Source organism: Sus scrofa, chromosome 13 (genome assembly GCF_054392235.1).
Source record: "Sus scrofa isolate SSC_HxYL_T2T_F1_AM1 chromosome 13, Sscrofa_HxYL_maternal_Yorkshire_Landrace_v2.0, whole genome shotgun sequence".
NCBI classification, from domain to species: domain Eukaryota; kingdom Metazoa; phylum Chordata; class Mammalia; order Artiodactyla; family Suidae; genus Sus; species Sus scrofa.
Genome location: NC_139395.1, coordinates 147,444,763 through 147,461,406, shown reverse-complemented (window position 1 = coordinate 147,461,406; position 16,644 = coordinate 147,444,763). Strand labels below are relative to the sequence as shown.

Below are 16,644 nucleotides of genomic sequence, written 5' to 3'. Positions count from 1 at the left end.
GACACCAAAATTTTGAGTGTCTTTCGGACTCTTTTAAAAATTAATATCTAGCGAATGGATGAGGTTCCAAGAGAACACCAAGTTGGAAAGAGCACTTCGGTCGGTATCATATTAAGAACAAACAATGTCTTCCTGCCTGCCTTGCACAAAGCCGCAGCAGGGACCCCGGGTATACTAAGATGAGTCCCTTGGGGCTATCTTCCAGCCTCTGACTCTCCCCTGTGAATTGCAGCAAAATTCAGAGAAAAGGAAGACAGGGGAAAACTCCGACAGAAGGGCAAGTAGATAAACATGCCGATTTATCACTGCACAATCCTCTGCCTTTTTTATCCTATTGATTTTCCTGCTCTGCTGTGTATGCCACTGTGTCTAGGGGAATGAGTGTGCTTGTGAGCAACCTTGCAGTTGAGCAGGGATAGCTTAGGTAAATTAGACCTTCAGTCAACCTCTCCCCAACCCCACCCTGTCTTCTGGTCCCTATTCTTCAGAAGAAAGAACCACATGTGGTAGAAGCGGGGTGGGACCTGTCTGCCAGTCTCTATCCATCACCATCTGTGTGTCCCCGCTGACCTGAGCTCTGGGAGGCCAGGTCTCTGCAGTGTATCCATCTCTGCAGCCTTGAACCATTTTCCCCAGTGTCAGATGAATGAGTGATGCTTGCAAGAAAGCATAAAGGAGTCTGGAGTAGAGGTGGTAGCCCAACTCTTAGAAGACAGTAAATCCCCTTGGGCTTGATGTGACCGGGGAAACGTCAAGAAGCATTTCAGTCTGCTGTGGGGGAGGTTTGTTGGTCCTTGTCTTCTCCTCACTTAAGAAACAGGTCTGGGGAAGCCATGGAGGATATTGGGGTAGCCTGAGATCCTGGCACAGCAGTGAGAGCTCTAGCGTAGCCCAGATTACTCCTGATCAGGGGGAGCCCCAAGTCCTGGGTGATTCTAGGGAAAAGATTCTAGGGACTTCAAGCACTCACTTTCCACTTACCTGACAAGAACCTCTGAGGGGATTTTGGGACCGCAGGGAAGTCTTGGAAAAAGGGGAGAGACCCTGCATGCCTTCAGCTATCATTTCAATGAGGGCGACTAGAGGGGGACAGGAGCTCCTTGAGAAAGGAGTATGAGGATGAGCAAGGGGAAAAGGTGAGAAATGGAGAGGAGCCTTAGAAAGGGCTGGGGGCTAGAGAAGCAGGAGGGAATGATGGGGAGTTGGGGGTCTCAAGGGCCATGGTCATAGCCATTTGAGGGTTGGAGTCCCTGCTGACATGGGGGCAGGGGGAGGTGAAGGTGGGAGGTGCCACATCTTGGAAATGCCGAGGAATACTGACACCTTTGCAAAATCAGAGACATCCAGAGCCAGAAAGCCTCAGCTTTCCAACACCCTCCTTTTTAAAACAAGAACACTGGGAGTTCCCATCATGGCTCAGTGGTTAACAAATCCAACTAGGAACCATGAGGTTTGCGGGTTCGATCCCTGGCCTTGCTCAGTGGGTTAAGGATCTGGCATTGCCATGAGCTGTGGTGTAGGTTGCAGACTCGACTCAGATCTCGCGTTGCTATGGCTCTGGTGTAGGCCGGTGGCTACAGCTATGATTGGATCCCTAGCCTAGGAACCTCCATATGCTGCAGGAGCAGCCCTAGAAAAGGCAAAAAAAATAAAAAATTTAAAAAATTAAAAATAAAACAAGAACTCTGAGGCCATGAGAGGTCAAGCCACTATCAGAACCACACAGGTCAACAGCCCGGGTATATGGAGGGCTGAGGTCAAGGCTCTCTGCACAGGGGCCCTTGAGTCTCATGAATCTCCAAGAAGAGGCAGTTTGAATGAGGAAGTAGTCAAACAAGAAGGATAAAAGGATTAAAAAAAAAAAAAAAGCAAGTCAATGAAACCTTGCCCAATAAATAGACAAAATTCAGGAAACAGTATTTAATCCTGTTAAAGCTTTGGAAGGAACTGGCAAATCACAGAGCCCTTCTTGACTAGAAAGGAATTACTGATGAAAGAATCTAACTGAGGCCAAGCCTTTCCCCAGAAGAGCCCAGAGCAGTATGAAAATCAAGCGTTGCTCTTCCAAGATGCCAGCAAGTCTCCCTGTGCCTCTCCCAAATCTCTCCTCCCCCACAAAGAAACCCAAATCTCCTCGACATGACCTCAGGGCACAATAAATGCATTTCTAATGAAGGATATATTCATTATGGTTTAGACTCTACTGTTTCTGAGCTTTCTTTACTGTCATCTGATTGAATGAAGAACTAGGCCTGTTATGAAAACTCACATAAGAGGGTCCTGTGGTCCTAGACCACACCTCCCCGAGGGCCGTATGAGACAAAGGGGCACAAATATCAAGGTTCCTTTCTCTGCCACCTGAGTGTTACTGGGTCTTCACGACTCAAGAAGGGCCCAGAGAAACAGCATGCTTTATGAGTTTGGGGTTTAGGGATTAAAAATGGCTCTGACAAATCTGAGGGCAGGTGAGTCAGGTTAGGAGAGGGAGAAAGTGCTGTCAGAGGAAGCTCACTGCAGGGTTGTTATCTGTGGCGAGGAAGCTGAAGGTCACCCATCGTTCACTGTGGAGAGAGAGAGGGGAGAGTCTGATGGAAGGGCAATGGGAACAGATCTTAAAGGCACAGTGCTGGGGGAAGAAGGGAGAAAAGAATGCATCATCATACAGCACCATTTACATCAGATAAACACACATACCAGGAAATAGACAAAAAGATAAAGATTAAATCCATGATTGCCTACAGGAGAAGGAGAATGGAGGGGTGCAAGGAGGAAAAGGGGAATGAATAACGAATACAGGAGCAGGGCCTTGCACAGACCAAAGAGGACAGAGTGTCTTGAGGTCCATGGGAGTTGGGGTGACAAGCACGGGCCCTCCTAAGGAAGATCAGAGTCTTTTCTTGTGAGCTTCAAGAAACAGTCCAAATAAACTGCTCTAGGTTCTGTTCCTTCTCTCTGAAGGCACCCTAATCCTTCAGGAAAGAAATCTGCCTGTGCCTGCTGTGTGAGCTTATGGAGGCCAAAGGGCCAGTGGGCCAGGAGAAGAGGGGCCTCTTTCACTCAGTTGCCTCTTGGATGCAACAACCTATCCGTGGGACTTTGGCTCAGGATTCCAGGTGTCTTTGGGGATATGGAAAGGTGGCCCACAATAAAATAGCAGCAGTCAAAAGCAGTGCTGCTATGCACCCGAAAGAATGCATGTTAACGACACTGATGGAACCTTCGGATTATCTCTGAACCAAATTTTAAGCTCTGAGAGGGGGACATGGCCCCCAGCAAACTCTGGGGGCAGGGGTGCATACAGTTATTAATTTGTTGATAAGTAAAGGGAGGCTTAGAAAGGTTAGACAGTTTGCCTGAGGTCATGCAAAGCAGCAGAGGTGGTGACTCAAAGCCTGTGCTCACCGCCAGGTTACAGTGCCTCCAGCTGCAGCCTGTGCACCCCGGGCACACGGACACACACACTTACATAGGCGTGTTATCAAAGTTACACGTCATGACACAAATTCATACTCTGGTTTCTTCTTCCAACCCAAGCTCTCAAGGGCACAGTGGAAAGGTATTTCTCAGGGGCAGACAAGGGCAGTTGGGATGGCTGCAGAGCTCCTCAGGCAAAGCCACCAAGAATGGCAAGGAGAAGACAGGGGAGGGAGGGGGAGCCGAGGGCAGAAAATGGGGAGGTTTCCCAGCGTGTAATGTGGAGTCAGAAATAGCCATTGAAGACAGATGAAAGCAATGCTTTGCAGCAGACGTGCCCTTGGGTGTATTTCCATCTGAAACTAAGAGAAGGGATGACAAAAAGGACTGTCATCCATGCACTAAGTCTGATCTGAAGCACTTCTCAGGGCAGAACAGGGAGAACAGGTAGTGGAATTTCAAGGTCTGAAGGGATATTGAGGACCATCTCAGCTAACTCCTCAGTGGGCGGTGGAGAGGACAGGCTCGTGCCAAGCCACACAAGAACAAGGACCTGGGCCCTGGGATCCTGGGCCCTGCTTGGCCACCTTGCTACAGTGCCATTTCCTGTCAAGTCAGCTTAGAGGGACGACTCACTCCAGGCCACCCATTGGCCCTGCTCCTCCCTCTCTGCTCCTTCTGTGCCAGCATTCTCATTCTCTCTCTCTCTCTCTTTGAAAGATGACTGCTTCTCGAGAGAAGGGCGAGGGGCAATGAGGCCAAGAGACACCTCTTAGATTGAAGGGCAAGCAGGCAGGGGTGAGATTCTGGACAGATGAGCAGTTCAGCCATGGCTGAGCTCCCTCTATGCACCATCTTTCCAGCCTCTTCTTTGTGCACCCCTCCCCAGGGCTTCCAAGCCCGCCCACTCTTTCTAAACTTGGGGCAGGGGGCCATGACCTTAATTTTTAAAATTCTGGTCAATTTGTTTTTCAAAGAAAACCCAGACCCTGATACAACCATGCAGGGGGCTCCCTCGGCAGGAGAAGCAGAGCCTGTCACAACAGATTATCTTTCTTTCCACCAAAGCAAGAGACACTCCCAGAACACAAAGGGCACTGAGAATCTTGTCTCCTTGGGGGATTTAATTATTGCCATTAGCTGTTCTCCTCTTCAGCAGTGGCATCTTTGCCTCACTGCTCCTAGAGAAGAGGGACATAGAATTTCAGTTTTTAACCCAGGCTGGGCGGGAGCCAGTCCCCCACAGGCACCCGGCGGGAGGGGAGATAAGTGGCCACCTACACAGTTTCAGAGGCTCCGAGTCCCCAAACACAGCCAGCATTCACTAGCTGATCCCCAAAGCCCACCATCAGAGTTTTATTTATTTAGCTTTGGAGTCTGACAGTCAACATTCAAATATTCCTGGAAGAGATGATAGTTAGGACAAGCCATTTGCAACTTGGTATCATTTATTTTTCAGATCACACTCCAAAGGCATTTTTCAGAGCCAGAGAGAAAATCAGATGGCGGAGGAAGGGAAGAAAGTGGAGGGAAAGACGGATCTCACAAATGAGAGGGAAGAGAAGGGCCCAAGAGGAAGCTGGGGAGCGTGGAGCAGGCCCAGCCTGGAGCCCTGGAGCTCAGTATGGGCTCAGCACCAGTGGTACCAGGGACACCTGGATCCTGTCATTCACACAGATTCTGGGGCCTCATCCCAGACCTACTGAATCTAAAACTCCAGGGGTGGGGCCCAGAAATCTGTTTTCACAAGCCCACACGTGACCTCGATGCATTGTCAAGGTTGAGAACCACTGGCTTGCAGTGTTCATCTCTGTACCTTGCAGCTCATCAAGCACTGTCCTCTGACTGCTGTCTCCTCTGCCCTGCAAGAGTGAGCCACGAGAAACCACCACTGTGCATGGCAGGAGCGTGCTCAGCACACAGGAAGGCTCGGTAGCCACAGGAGGTGGGATGGTGACACAGAACAGGACTGCCTTTGGCCAAAATGGCAAGGGCTTGAGCTGAAGGCTGGGGAATTGCTGCTGAAGTCTGGTGAGTGAAAGTGAGAGATGAGCTGAAGGAAGTTCCCCAGGGTAGTCATCTGGGCATCAGAGAGAAACTCAAGTGGGATCACGCTGAGTGAGGAGGCAGAACATGGAGACAGAAGCCTGCTCCAGCCCTGACTGGGGCCCCATAGGGTGTGGGTTCTGGGTCATGAGGCACCACTGGGTGGGAGCACTTCCCACCTCCCTTCCCTCCACATCAACTCTCTTTGGGTCAATATGCTCAGGATGCTGCTCTTAGGCCAGTTCATCTCCTGGTTACCGCCCTCCCCAATCTCTCAGCCCCCAGCCCCCACCCAGGTAACCCCTGTGCCAAAAGCAAGGAGGAGCCCCAAGGAATTAGATGGTGAAGCCTGAAGCACCCTCTGCAAGCTGGGCATGGCTCTTAAGTCCCCTTCCCTGCTATATTTTTCTCCATAGCACTTGTCAGCATCTGAAATATTAGGGTTTTATGTGTGTGTCCATTTCCTTCCACTAGGATGTGAGCCCCATGAGGGCAGGAAGACATTTGATAAATACTTTTTGGAAAAAAAAAAATAGAATGAATCTTGAATTTGGTCAAATCTTTTTTTTTTTTTTTTTTTTTTTGTCTTTTTGCCTTTTCCAGGGCCGCTCTCGCGGCATATGGAGGTTCCCAGGTTAGGGGTCTAATCAGAGCTGTAGCCACCAGCCTACGCCACAGCCACAGCAAGGCAGGATCCGAGCTGTGTCTGCAACCTACACCACAGCTCATGGCAACGCCGGATCCTTAACCCACTGAGCAAGGGCAGGGATCCAACCCGCAACCTCATGGTTTCTAGTTGGATTCGTTAACCACTGCGCCACGGCGGGAACTCCTAATTTGGTCAAATCTTAAACTTTACTTCATAAGCTATCAACATTTATTTTAATACAAAAATTATTCCACCCCCCACCCCCCAATACTTGAGTAAAAATCAATGCCTCGTGTCTTCCTCAAAGTTGGGGCTTCAGATGCCTACACCTCGGCTTCAGGCTTTACTACAGAGTGAAGCTCGCTTATGATCAGACAGCCAGGAGGAGAGAGGAGGAGGAGTCAGGTCTCCTGTGAAGGCAGAATCAGTTCATCAAGGCTCATGTCTCTGGCCTCAGCCTCTGGGAGGCGGAAGTACAAGTAAGTCTTAACCAAGTGACAGGCAATGTACACAAACTTGTCTCCCCAGTGACTGGCACACAGTGGACACCCAATAAAGTGGGCAAAATCTCTGCACGGGAACTCTAGTGAAATCTTGAGGAACAAGACATTCAGGGAACAGTCTTAGGAGATTTGTTCTCCTTGACCTCAGTAACAGGGTCTTAGTCCCTTTGTTTCCCGAGTACTTGGCATGATGTGTGCCCAGAAGGTCTTAAATGAATGCTTGATGAATGAAAAATAGTGTTTCCATTGATTTTTCTGAATATTAAATGACATTTCAGGCCTTATGGATAAGAAAGATTCTTAAATGTATTCTGCAACATTTCTACATTAATAAGTCAAGAATACTGAACTGCTTTGCATCTTCCTATGGGAACACTGACTCCTGCAAATGGTCATCAGCCAGCACCTCCCTGATCATGTGTCATTGTGGGAGGCTGTGGGAAAGAATGCAAGAAAGATGCATGAGATTGAATTTGTTTTAACTCCAAGAAATCACAGGGTATTAAAAGAATTCCCTGCTATCTTTTGCCTTGATAGTGAGGGGCTAAGATTATCTAACCCGAATAGCCTAATCTGACAAATGGAGAAACCAAGCCCCAGAGAGGGATCCAGTAGCCTAATGTGACAAATAGAGACACCAAGGCCCTCAGTGCGTGAAAAGCATTGTCAGAAGGGGAACTTTGGTTCAACACTCTTTCCATTTTATTGCTCTGTCTCTATCTCCTAAGAATAGAAAGCAGGGAAAAATTCTGATTAACTCTTGTTTAAATTCAAATTAAGGGAAAGATATCAATTTGTCTGTATGGCTTTGTTTATTGAGCTCTTTGTATTCAGTACTACCTTAGCAGGGGACAAGGCAGACAAAAAATTGTCCCTATCTATTGCATAATGATGATCTTGATGATAATAAGTAGTTTCAATTTTGGAGTACCGGTTATATAAAAGCATTAGGTGCTTTATATGCATTCCCACAAATCATTCTCACAGCAGCTTTATAAAATAGATCTCTATGGTTAAGCCTCTTTGGGTTGCTCATGACAGAAACTCAGCTCAAACAAGCTTAAGATAAAAGGGAATTATTGGCACACATAAATGAAAATACTGGGAGTTGTCTAGTTTCTGGATAGGCTGGATCCATGTACATAAAAAAATGCTGTCAGAAATCTCTCTCTCCTTCCATCTCCTCTGTGTAAGCTTCACTTTTTAACATGTTCTTTCCATGTGATGAAAAAGATTACCGCCCAGTAGCTCTGGGTTCCGTGAGCCCTACTGTTTATAATTTCAGAAGGAAAGAGACCTGTTCTGACTTGACATCCATATCAGCCCTCCTCAAGACTTTATCTGATCCTCTCTCTGGGTTACGTGGGCACACGTGCACCCATCATTGTATCCAGGAAATGAGTACTTCGGCCACTCCTTTTCTCCATGTGCTGGGGGCGGGGAGAGTCACATATCAGTAGAACTGAAGGAAGGGCAATTCATAATCCCATTTTACAGAGGTTGCAACTGAGATGCACAGAAATGAATCACCCAAGGCCACAGGGCATTAGAGGCAGAACTGGGACAGAAATTCAAAATATTTGTCTCCAAAGCCTGTTTTTAATTTTTCCTGGTTTTTTTTTTTTTTTTGGAGGGGAGGGGAGGGGAGGAGTAGAGGGGGAGATATTCACTTCACATACCTTTTCTTTTTTTTTTTTTTTTTGGCCATGCTCATAGCACGTGGAGGTTCCCTGGCCAGGGAACCACACCACAGCAGCAACCCAAGCCACTGCAGTAACAATGCCAGATTCTTAACTCATTGTGCTGCAAGGGAACTCCACATACTTTTAAATTCACCATTTTAAAAGTGTGCAGTTTGGCGAAAAGCCTATTTTATTTTTAGTCTTTTTAGGGCCGCACCTGTGGCATATGGAAGTTCCCAGATTAGGGGTCGAATCAGAGCTATAGGCGCTGGCCTATAGCACAGCCACACCAACACCAGATCTGAGCCTCATCTTTGACCTACACCACAGCTCATGGCAATGCCAGATCCTTAACCCACTGAGTGAGGCCAGGGATTGAACCTGCGTCCTCAGGGATACTAGTCAGATTCATTTCTGCTGAGCCAGAATAGGAACTGGGAAAAGCCTATTTTAATAATCATCTCAACTTTGCTGGGATCATTGCTCAGTTATAAATTATTTATTTATAAATTAATTATTAAGCAATTTGTTGCTATTAGTGATTGAATTATCAAAGTTATTGAATAATTTACTTTTAAAAACAGAAATCAGAATTAATTAAAAAGTACTGGTCTAATAATGCCATCCTCATTTCCTTGCACTCTGGTGTACTCTTTTAGGTACAGCCAGCAAACTCCTGCTGAAGAGAGTGTTGTCACCTGTTTTGAGTGAAAAAATGCTACAGCTTGGAGTATTGCTATGTCTTGCCATAAATAAAGCTTTCCCCACTGTAAGACAGAATGGGTAAGCCTTCCAAGAAAGACACATTGTATTCTAGGAATATTAGTAGAAATGACAAATCTGTTCAGGAATATTGCAGATTGTAAGAGTAAAATTAAATCAATACCCTTTCCAGATTCCAGGGATGAAGACTCGAAAGAAATGCAATGGAGAAAAGAGCACTTTCTTCCCTGAAGAGTCGAAAACATTAAAGTATTTTGGATCTAACCTAAAAGTACATGCAAAAATCTATTCAGAGAAAATTAAAACACTCTAATAGGGAAAAAAAAAAAAAAGACATTGAATAAATAGAGCTTTTGGCTGGGAAGTTTCTATTTGGTAAATGGTACAAAAGCTAATGCAATCTTGGGCCTCAAGAATATTCTGCTTTAGAAGGAGGGAGGTGATAATCCTGCTTCCTCTTGGTTGCTCAGACCGCACATTTAGGGAAACCCAAACAAACTAGAGTATATCTTGGGGTGGGGGGAGGGATTTTATGTGGCCAGGCTGGCAACAGGTCTGGAAATCACATCATGCAGGGAACTGAGAACGTTTAATCTGGCTGTGAGCGAACAAGAAGCCACTGTGTTAGAGGAGATTTAGGGGTGATTTGAAAGCCTGTAGCAGAGAAGTATTAGACTTGCTCTGTGAGTGCAAATTATAGGAAGAGAGACATTGGGAGCTCTCTCAGAATCAAAACTGGGGAGTTTCCTGGTGGTCTAGTGGTTAGGATTTGGTGCTTTCACCAATGTGGCCCGAGTTCAATCTCTGGTCTGGGAACTGAGATCCCACATTAAGCTGCGGCCAAAAATAAAAAAGTCAGAACAGTCACTGATTTAAATTAAATAACCTTGTGAAGCAGACAGAGTGATATCATCCCTAACAAAGGGATGAGGAAAAGGTCCAGCAAGCAAAAAATGACTTGTCTGTAATCAGTCAGGAGGGGCACACGAGACTGTGGATGCCCCAGTGCAGTGCCCATTGGCTCAGGCTGCTTCCAGACCCGGCACTGAGCTTAAAGAGATGCAGCGAAACAGGTGTGAACAGCCGGCAGGACAGAAGCTACAGGAAAGCTATCAATGTCAAAGCATGACAGACAACTCTGAACATCCTGTGGAGAGAAGAATCAGGCAAGGAGCAGCAACTTCCAGTAGGAAAGTAATGACTTCTGACAAGAAACAGGGATCTCTGTCAGGAAAGCAGGATTTCTGACAGGAGAGCAGGGATTTTTGACAGGCGAGCAATGGTTTATAACAGGAAAACAGGGATTTCCGACAGAAAATGTTGACTTCTGACAGGGTATTAGTGGATTTCTGACAAGAGAACAAGGCTTTCTAAAGAGTGGTGGTGATTCTTCTCAGAACAGTGGTTTTTAAAAGGAGAGGGTGATTCTTGACACAACAGTGATTTCTAACAGGAAAACAGTGATTGCTGCTAGAAGCTCATGGATTTCTGATAGGACATTAGTGCCTATTACACAGGAGAGCAGTGATTTCTGACAGGTCTTTGACAGGAATGAGGGGGTTTTCTTAGGAAGGACAAAAAAGCAGCAGCACAGAACAAACTGGAAAACAACAGGGAGGCATCAAATGCCCTGTGGAAATAGCTGTTGGTCCTGGGTGTGGAGGGAGGTTCATCAGTAACAAGAACAGGCTGGAGCCCAGGAGGCTCAAAATGGGCAGGATCTTGGATCCAACATCTCATTCGGCAGAAGAGGACTGAGGGGCCTGGAGGGAGAGTAGCTAGGAGATTTACAACACAGATGTGAGCAAATTTCTAGGAAATGCATTCCCACCAAGAGACCTGGAGGAAGTCGGAGAAAAGGGAAATCTTCAGTCCCCCAAACCCGGAAATACTAAAGCCTTGGTTTTGACTCAGGAAATTCAAACGAAAGCTTTCACCCTCTTAATGACTTACAGATTCTTGGCAAGGGGGGTAGGACAGGAGAGGTGTGGTCTCTCTAAAGCCGTAGCCCTATAGTTATTCAGGAACCAGTTCCTAGCTTGGTGAGAAATCCGCCTAGAGATAGAGAGGAAAATGAATTAAAGGAGGTGACGGTATCAACGAGAAGCCTCTGATAGAAAAATACTAATCGGAAAGGAAAGAGATTCGCCTCCCGCCGCGTCACGCATGCGCCTATGAGCTCCGGGGCGTGGGGCGGGGGCAGCAATCTGGCCTGGGTCCTGGCCTGCGCCCTTTCCCTGCAGGTGGTGAGGCATCCTATGAGCAAAAGCCCAGCAGTGCACAGTGAAGCAGGCTGTGTCTCAGAGGGAAGGAATGCTTTTTCTTGCAGACTGAGCTCTCATTGACCCCAGCTCCAGGCACCACGTCCACCACGTGACTGGATTCCTGCGGGCACCGAGCGCTAGGAGAATTCTAATTGTGCAGATCCTCAGAACAGCTGCAGCATCCCCGGAGCCAGGAGCTCCAGACTTGCTTGTACTTCCGACCGGATGCGGGGCTCCGCACAGCTCTTCGCTCAGCCCTGCAGGCCTGGAGCAGAGATGGACACACACGGCCTCCTGCGGAAAACTGGCCCCCCACCCACTCACCCACCCTGGGCTCTCTCTGGGGGTCACTTTTCTCCTACAGACCGAGGGAGCATGGTTTTGTATTTCAGCTGCTGCCACCTCTCCTCCCTCTTGGGGTTCCTTTCAGCCCATGCTTGACTCAGAAGAGGAGGCAGAATCCTCTAGCTTTTCCCCCTTAAGATGCCCCTAGCTGATCCTCCTGCCACTTTAATTGCTGCAACCACCAACTGGGAAATAGGATGGTCACTATAAAATTACAGATGAGAAGCAGACTTGAAAAAAATTTTTTTTTAATCTCAAAAACTTGCATTTCCAAAGAGAGCATGATTTTCCTGAGGAGATGCTAGGTGGCTAGTCCTGCCTCACTTTGAGAACCGCCATAATAGACCTTCCCAGGCAAAGCTCTTTCCTGCGTGCCTGCCTGAGGAGGCAAGTGAAATCTGACATGTCCTCAGTAGTGATTTTTATTCCTTCGTTGCCTGGGTCACTGCTCACCCACAATTTCCCAGGGAGAGCAGCAGTGTAAACCAGCAGGCTGCTCAGAGCATCCAGATCAGTCCATTTCTCTGAAGACTCGAAAAGCCTTTCTAGGAGTTCCCGTCGTGGCTCAGTGGTTAATGAATCTGACTAGGAACCATGAGGTTGCGAGTCTGATCCCTGGCCTTGCTCAGTGGGTTAAGGATCCGGTGTTGCCATGAGCTGTGGTGTAGGTCACAGATGTGGCTCGGATCCTGTGTTGCTGTGGCATAGGCCGGCGGCTACAGTTCTAATTCAACCCCTAGCCTGGGAACCTCCATAGGCCGCAGGAAAATAAAAGAAAAAAGACAAAAAGCCTTCCTAGCTGGGTGCTGTTGGGCAAGTTGCTTAACCCTGCTAAGCTTTAGTTACCTCATCTGTAAAATGGGAATAAAACGCCTACTTCACACGATGATTGAAGTGATTAAATGAGATTACATGTGTGTGATATCTGACACTCAGTAGGCTAAATAAATGTGGTCCCCTTACTTCTCACTGGGGTAAGCAGTACCCTTGAGAGCAGGGCCATGGCAGGAAAGACTGTGCTGTTTGTGCGCACCCGACTGAGCAGCGAAGTGGAGACAGAAATACCATGGGTGCTTCACTCGCAGTGTCTTGCCCCCCCCCCCTCGGGTGGGGGCTTCTCTACACAAAGGCTGTGTCTCTCTCACGCACAAAGACACCCTATGGGGAGCAGCAGCTGCTGGGTGTCTGTGCCCGGAACCCAGCCCACCCTGCTGGGAAGAGCCAGAGAATGGCACTTGTTAGGTGAGCTTTTACATTACCTCCCTCCCCACTGTAAGACCAGGTTCTCCTGCTTGTCCTTGGAGGCCCCCAGTGGAGAGCAGCTGCCATGGCAATGGGCTCCCCCTCTGCCATTAGAGGGGTCTCCTTGAGTAGGGCTAGCCTGCCTGTATTTGGCCTCTGGCAGGCCTCGCAGTGGGGTGATTTGTAGGGTCTCAAACTCAGGACCTCTACCTTTATATCCCAAGGCCCCCAAAGAGCTCACTTTAACCCCAAGCAGGGTTGTTTTTTCTCCCCCTCCCCCAAGCGGGAAAAGACTGAAAGATGGAGTTCAAGGCAGAGACTTTCTGGGCTTCCTGAGACTTGATGTAGCTCACATGGGAAGGGGCTACCTGTGCAAGGCTGCTTTGATCATTGCTCGGTTCCATCTTCATTTCTGTCTCAGATAGTTGATAAGGCACGAGATGGGTTATATCTCCTAGAGTCACTCTGTGTATTTCCCTTTTGTTCTGCTTCTCACTGGTACCCAAGGGCATTGTAGTCCACGCTGACAGAAATACACACTCTCAAGTTCATACAACTCAATATCAAAAAAATAAATAAACATCTGAATCAAAAAATGGGCAGAAGACCTAAATAGACATTTCTACAAAGAAGACATGCAGATGGCCAACAGGCACAAAAAATATGTTCAACATTGCTAATTATTAGAGAAATGTACATCCAAATCACAATGAGCTATCACCTCACATCAGTCAGAATTGCTGTCATCAAAAAGTCTACAAATAATAAATGCTGGAGAGGGTGTGGAGAAAAGGGAACCCTCCTACACTGTTGGTAGGAATGTAAATTGGTGCAGTCACTATGGAAAACAGTATGGTGTGTCCTTAAAAAACTAAATATAGAGCTACCATATGATCCAACAATCCCACTCCTGGGCATATATCCAGAAAAGATGAGAAAACTAATTCTAAAAGATACATGCACCCCAATGTTCATAGCAGCATTCTTTATAATAGCCAAGACATGGAAAAAACCCAAGTGCCCAGCAACAAATGACTGGTTTAAGATGTGCTACACACACACACACACACACACACACACACACACACACAGGAATATTACTCAGCCATAAAAAAGGATGGGATACTGCCATTTGCAGCAACATGGATGGATCTAGAGAATATCATACTCAAGTGAAGTCAGGCAGAAAAAGAGAAATATGATATCACTTATATGTGGAGTCTAAGAAACAATACGAATGAATCTATGTACATAACAGAAACAAACTCACACACATGGAAAAAAAGCTTATGGTTACCAAAGGGAAAAGGGAGTTGAGGGAGGAATAAATGAGGAGTATGGGATTAACAGATACTCACTACTATATATAAAATAGACAAGCAACAAGGATTTACTGTATAACACAGGGAATTCTATTCAATACCTCGTAATAACCTATAATGGAAAATAATCGGAAAAAAAAATATATATATATATAAAACTGAAAAAAAAAAAAAAAAACACACTCACAGAAACAGCAGATCCAGGGTTTAGACACACAGGCTTAGAGACCTTGCAGAATGAGATTTTCCTCTCCCAGAGACTAGACAGAACCAAACTTATGGAAGCAGCAAGAGGCAGCTGGGCGGGGACAGGAAGACTGAAAACACCTGAGTCCTTGAAATGGGGGAGGAAAGGGGAAGAAGGGAGCAGGTGGAGAGCAGTCAGTCTGGGGCTCGGTGTGGACCCCCATCGGGCACCCGCTCTTGGTGCTTGTTAGGCCTGGCACAACAAAAGGTGCTTTGGGGGCCAGGAGAAGGGATGAGGCCAAGAGGGAATACCTCACTCCTGAACGGAACCAGGTGGAAATTTCCCTGTAAGTAGAAGGAGTGATTAACACTGCACTGCCGAGGGGTTTGACTGTGGTGGGAAAGTTCTCCTCAAAGGAAGGAATTTCCAATGGAAGATTATTTAGAAAAAGCTGGAAACATTTTAGCAAAAAGCCTCAATGTATCAGCACAAAACTAATTGAATTTCTCAGGTAACTGGAATATCTTTTTTTTTTTTTTTTTTGGTACTATTTTTAGGAGGAAGAGGTAAATAATAAGAAACCAAAAACAACTCAAAGATTTATTTTTAAAAACAGCAAAATATCAACAGCTTCCAGGGACTCCCCCGGCCAGCACAATCCATCCCTACTATATTTTTAAAAAAGAGCAATTGATATTCAAAGGGATGACCCTTGAATCACTAGGGCATCAAAAGGAAGCTTCAGTTCAGTCAGCTGCCAGAATCCCTATTTCCTCTGCATTATGGTGAAGTGGAGCTTGACCATATTTCTAAATTAACACAAGCGCCTTGAAATGGATTTTTCAAGAATTCTAACATCCTGTGGATAAAGGCGACATTGTCTATAAATTGAATGTATTGTGATTCAGGAATGAGCCAGTCTTTGAGAAGAACCCCCTGTGGTGGTTGCATCCTGTAGTCTTTTGACTGGATTGGTTCTTGCTGGTGGTTCTCAACTGGAGGGGGTGGCTAGTGTGGTGTGGGGAAGAACAGGGCCCAAGAATATTTGGCAATGTCTGCAGATATTTTTTGGTGGGGACAGGGGCTACTGCTATATAGTAGAGAGAGGCCATGGATGCTGCTCACCATCTGCAATGCACAAAACAGCTCTCCACAGCAAAGCAGTACTGGACCCAAAATGTCAATGATGCTGAGGTTGAGACCTCGTGGCTCACAGTGATGAAAAAAGAAGATACTCCTAGTGCGGGTCGATAGGGTAGCTGCCCCAAGGCTACTACTCACAGGCCTCAGGACCAGGTTCAGCCCTGTCAGCCATTGCTTGGGGCTGCTCTCACCTTCAGCATGCTCTTAGGATGGGTTTTTTTTTTTTTTTTTTTTTTTTTTGACATTTTAAGGGCGGGACATTCATCTGCAATGTAATGCAACAATCAGGACGTCTGGCTGCTCTCAGCTGGTGACATGGGCACTCAGTTGAGCCTAGAGTGGAACACAGGAGTTGTTCCACCGGGACCTGAGCCTGGGTCCCTAGGTCAGTGCATGTCTTCCCTGGGCAGGACTGGGAGGGTGCTGCCAGGGCTCAACAGGGTAGAGCTACCTCCTCTGGCTTCTACTGGCAACCAGGTCTTCTTGTAACCAGCACCTAGCTTCTTTGGATTTGTTAATGTCATCGGTTGAGCCTGAGCCTGACTTCAACCTGGGGCCAGAGTCCACTTAAGATGATGGTATTATTTGGCTCTGATCCATTCATTTTGTTTCCATTTAATGGTTTAATGAAGGATTTCCCTGATCTGAGAGCTGAGGGAATTCTTTTGAGAAGTCAGCTAATCTGTGAGTGCCTGGAAATTGAATAACTAACATAGTTTGCCCTAGTCTAGTACCAGTACTGGTCAAAAATATTAATATAATGTAGCAATCAATAAAATATTATACAATTTAAACAGTGGTCATAACACATAATAGCTTTCTGCATGTATTTTCTTAAATACTGAAAGTACAAATATCATGTGGGAGTGGGTTTGGGCAAGATTTTGATGATAAAAGGGAGTGCTTATATTGGAAAAAGTTGGGAACCACTGCTAAGACTTCAGAGATTTCTTAGTTCTTGAGCTAGGAGCCACAGTTCCCTAGGGTTGTCCTCCACCTGCCACACCCCAAAGGGTTTGCTTGCTTCCTCTGTCCCCAGGGACACATTGGGAACAGTCTTAACCCCTTGTGTTTGCATACTTTACAATTTCCAAAATGTTTGTTTTCACATCCACTATCTCATT

The 16,644-nt window shown here is 46.6% G+C and overlaps 1 protein-coding gene across 5 annotated transcripts in view; it reads right to left on the bottom strand.

Annotated features, from left to right (window-relative positions):
• LOC110256399 (uncharacterized) overlaps positions 1 to 16,644 on the bottom strand; it is a 138,235-nt gene that overhangs the window by 102,284 nt on the left and 19,307 nt on the right. The gene's annotated exons all lie outside the window — the stretch shown is intronic.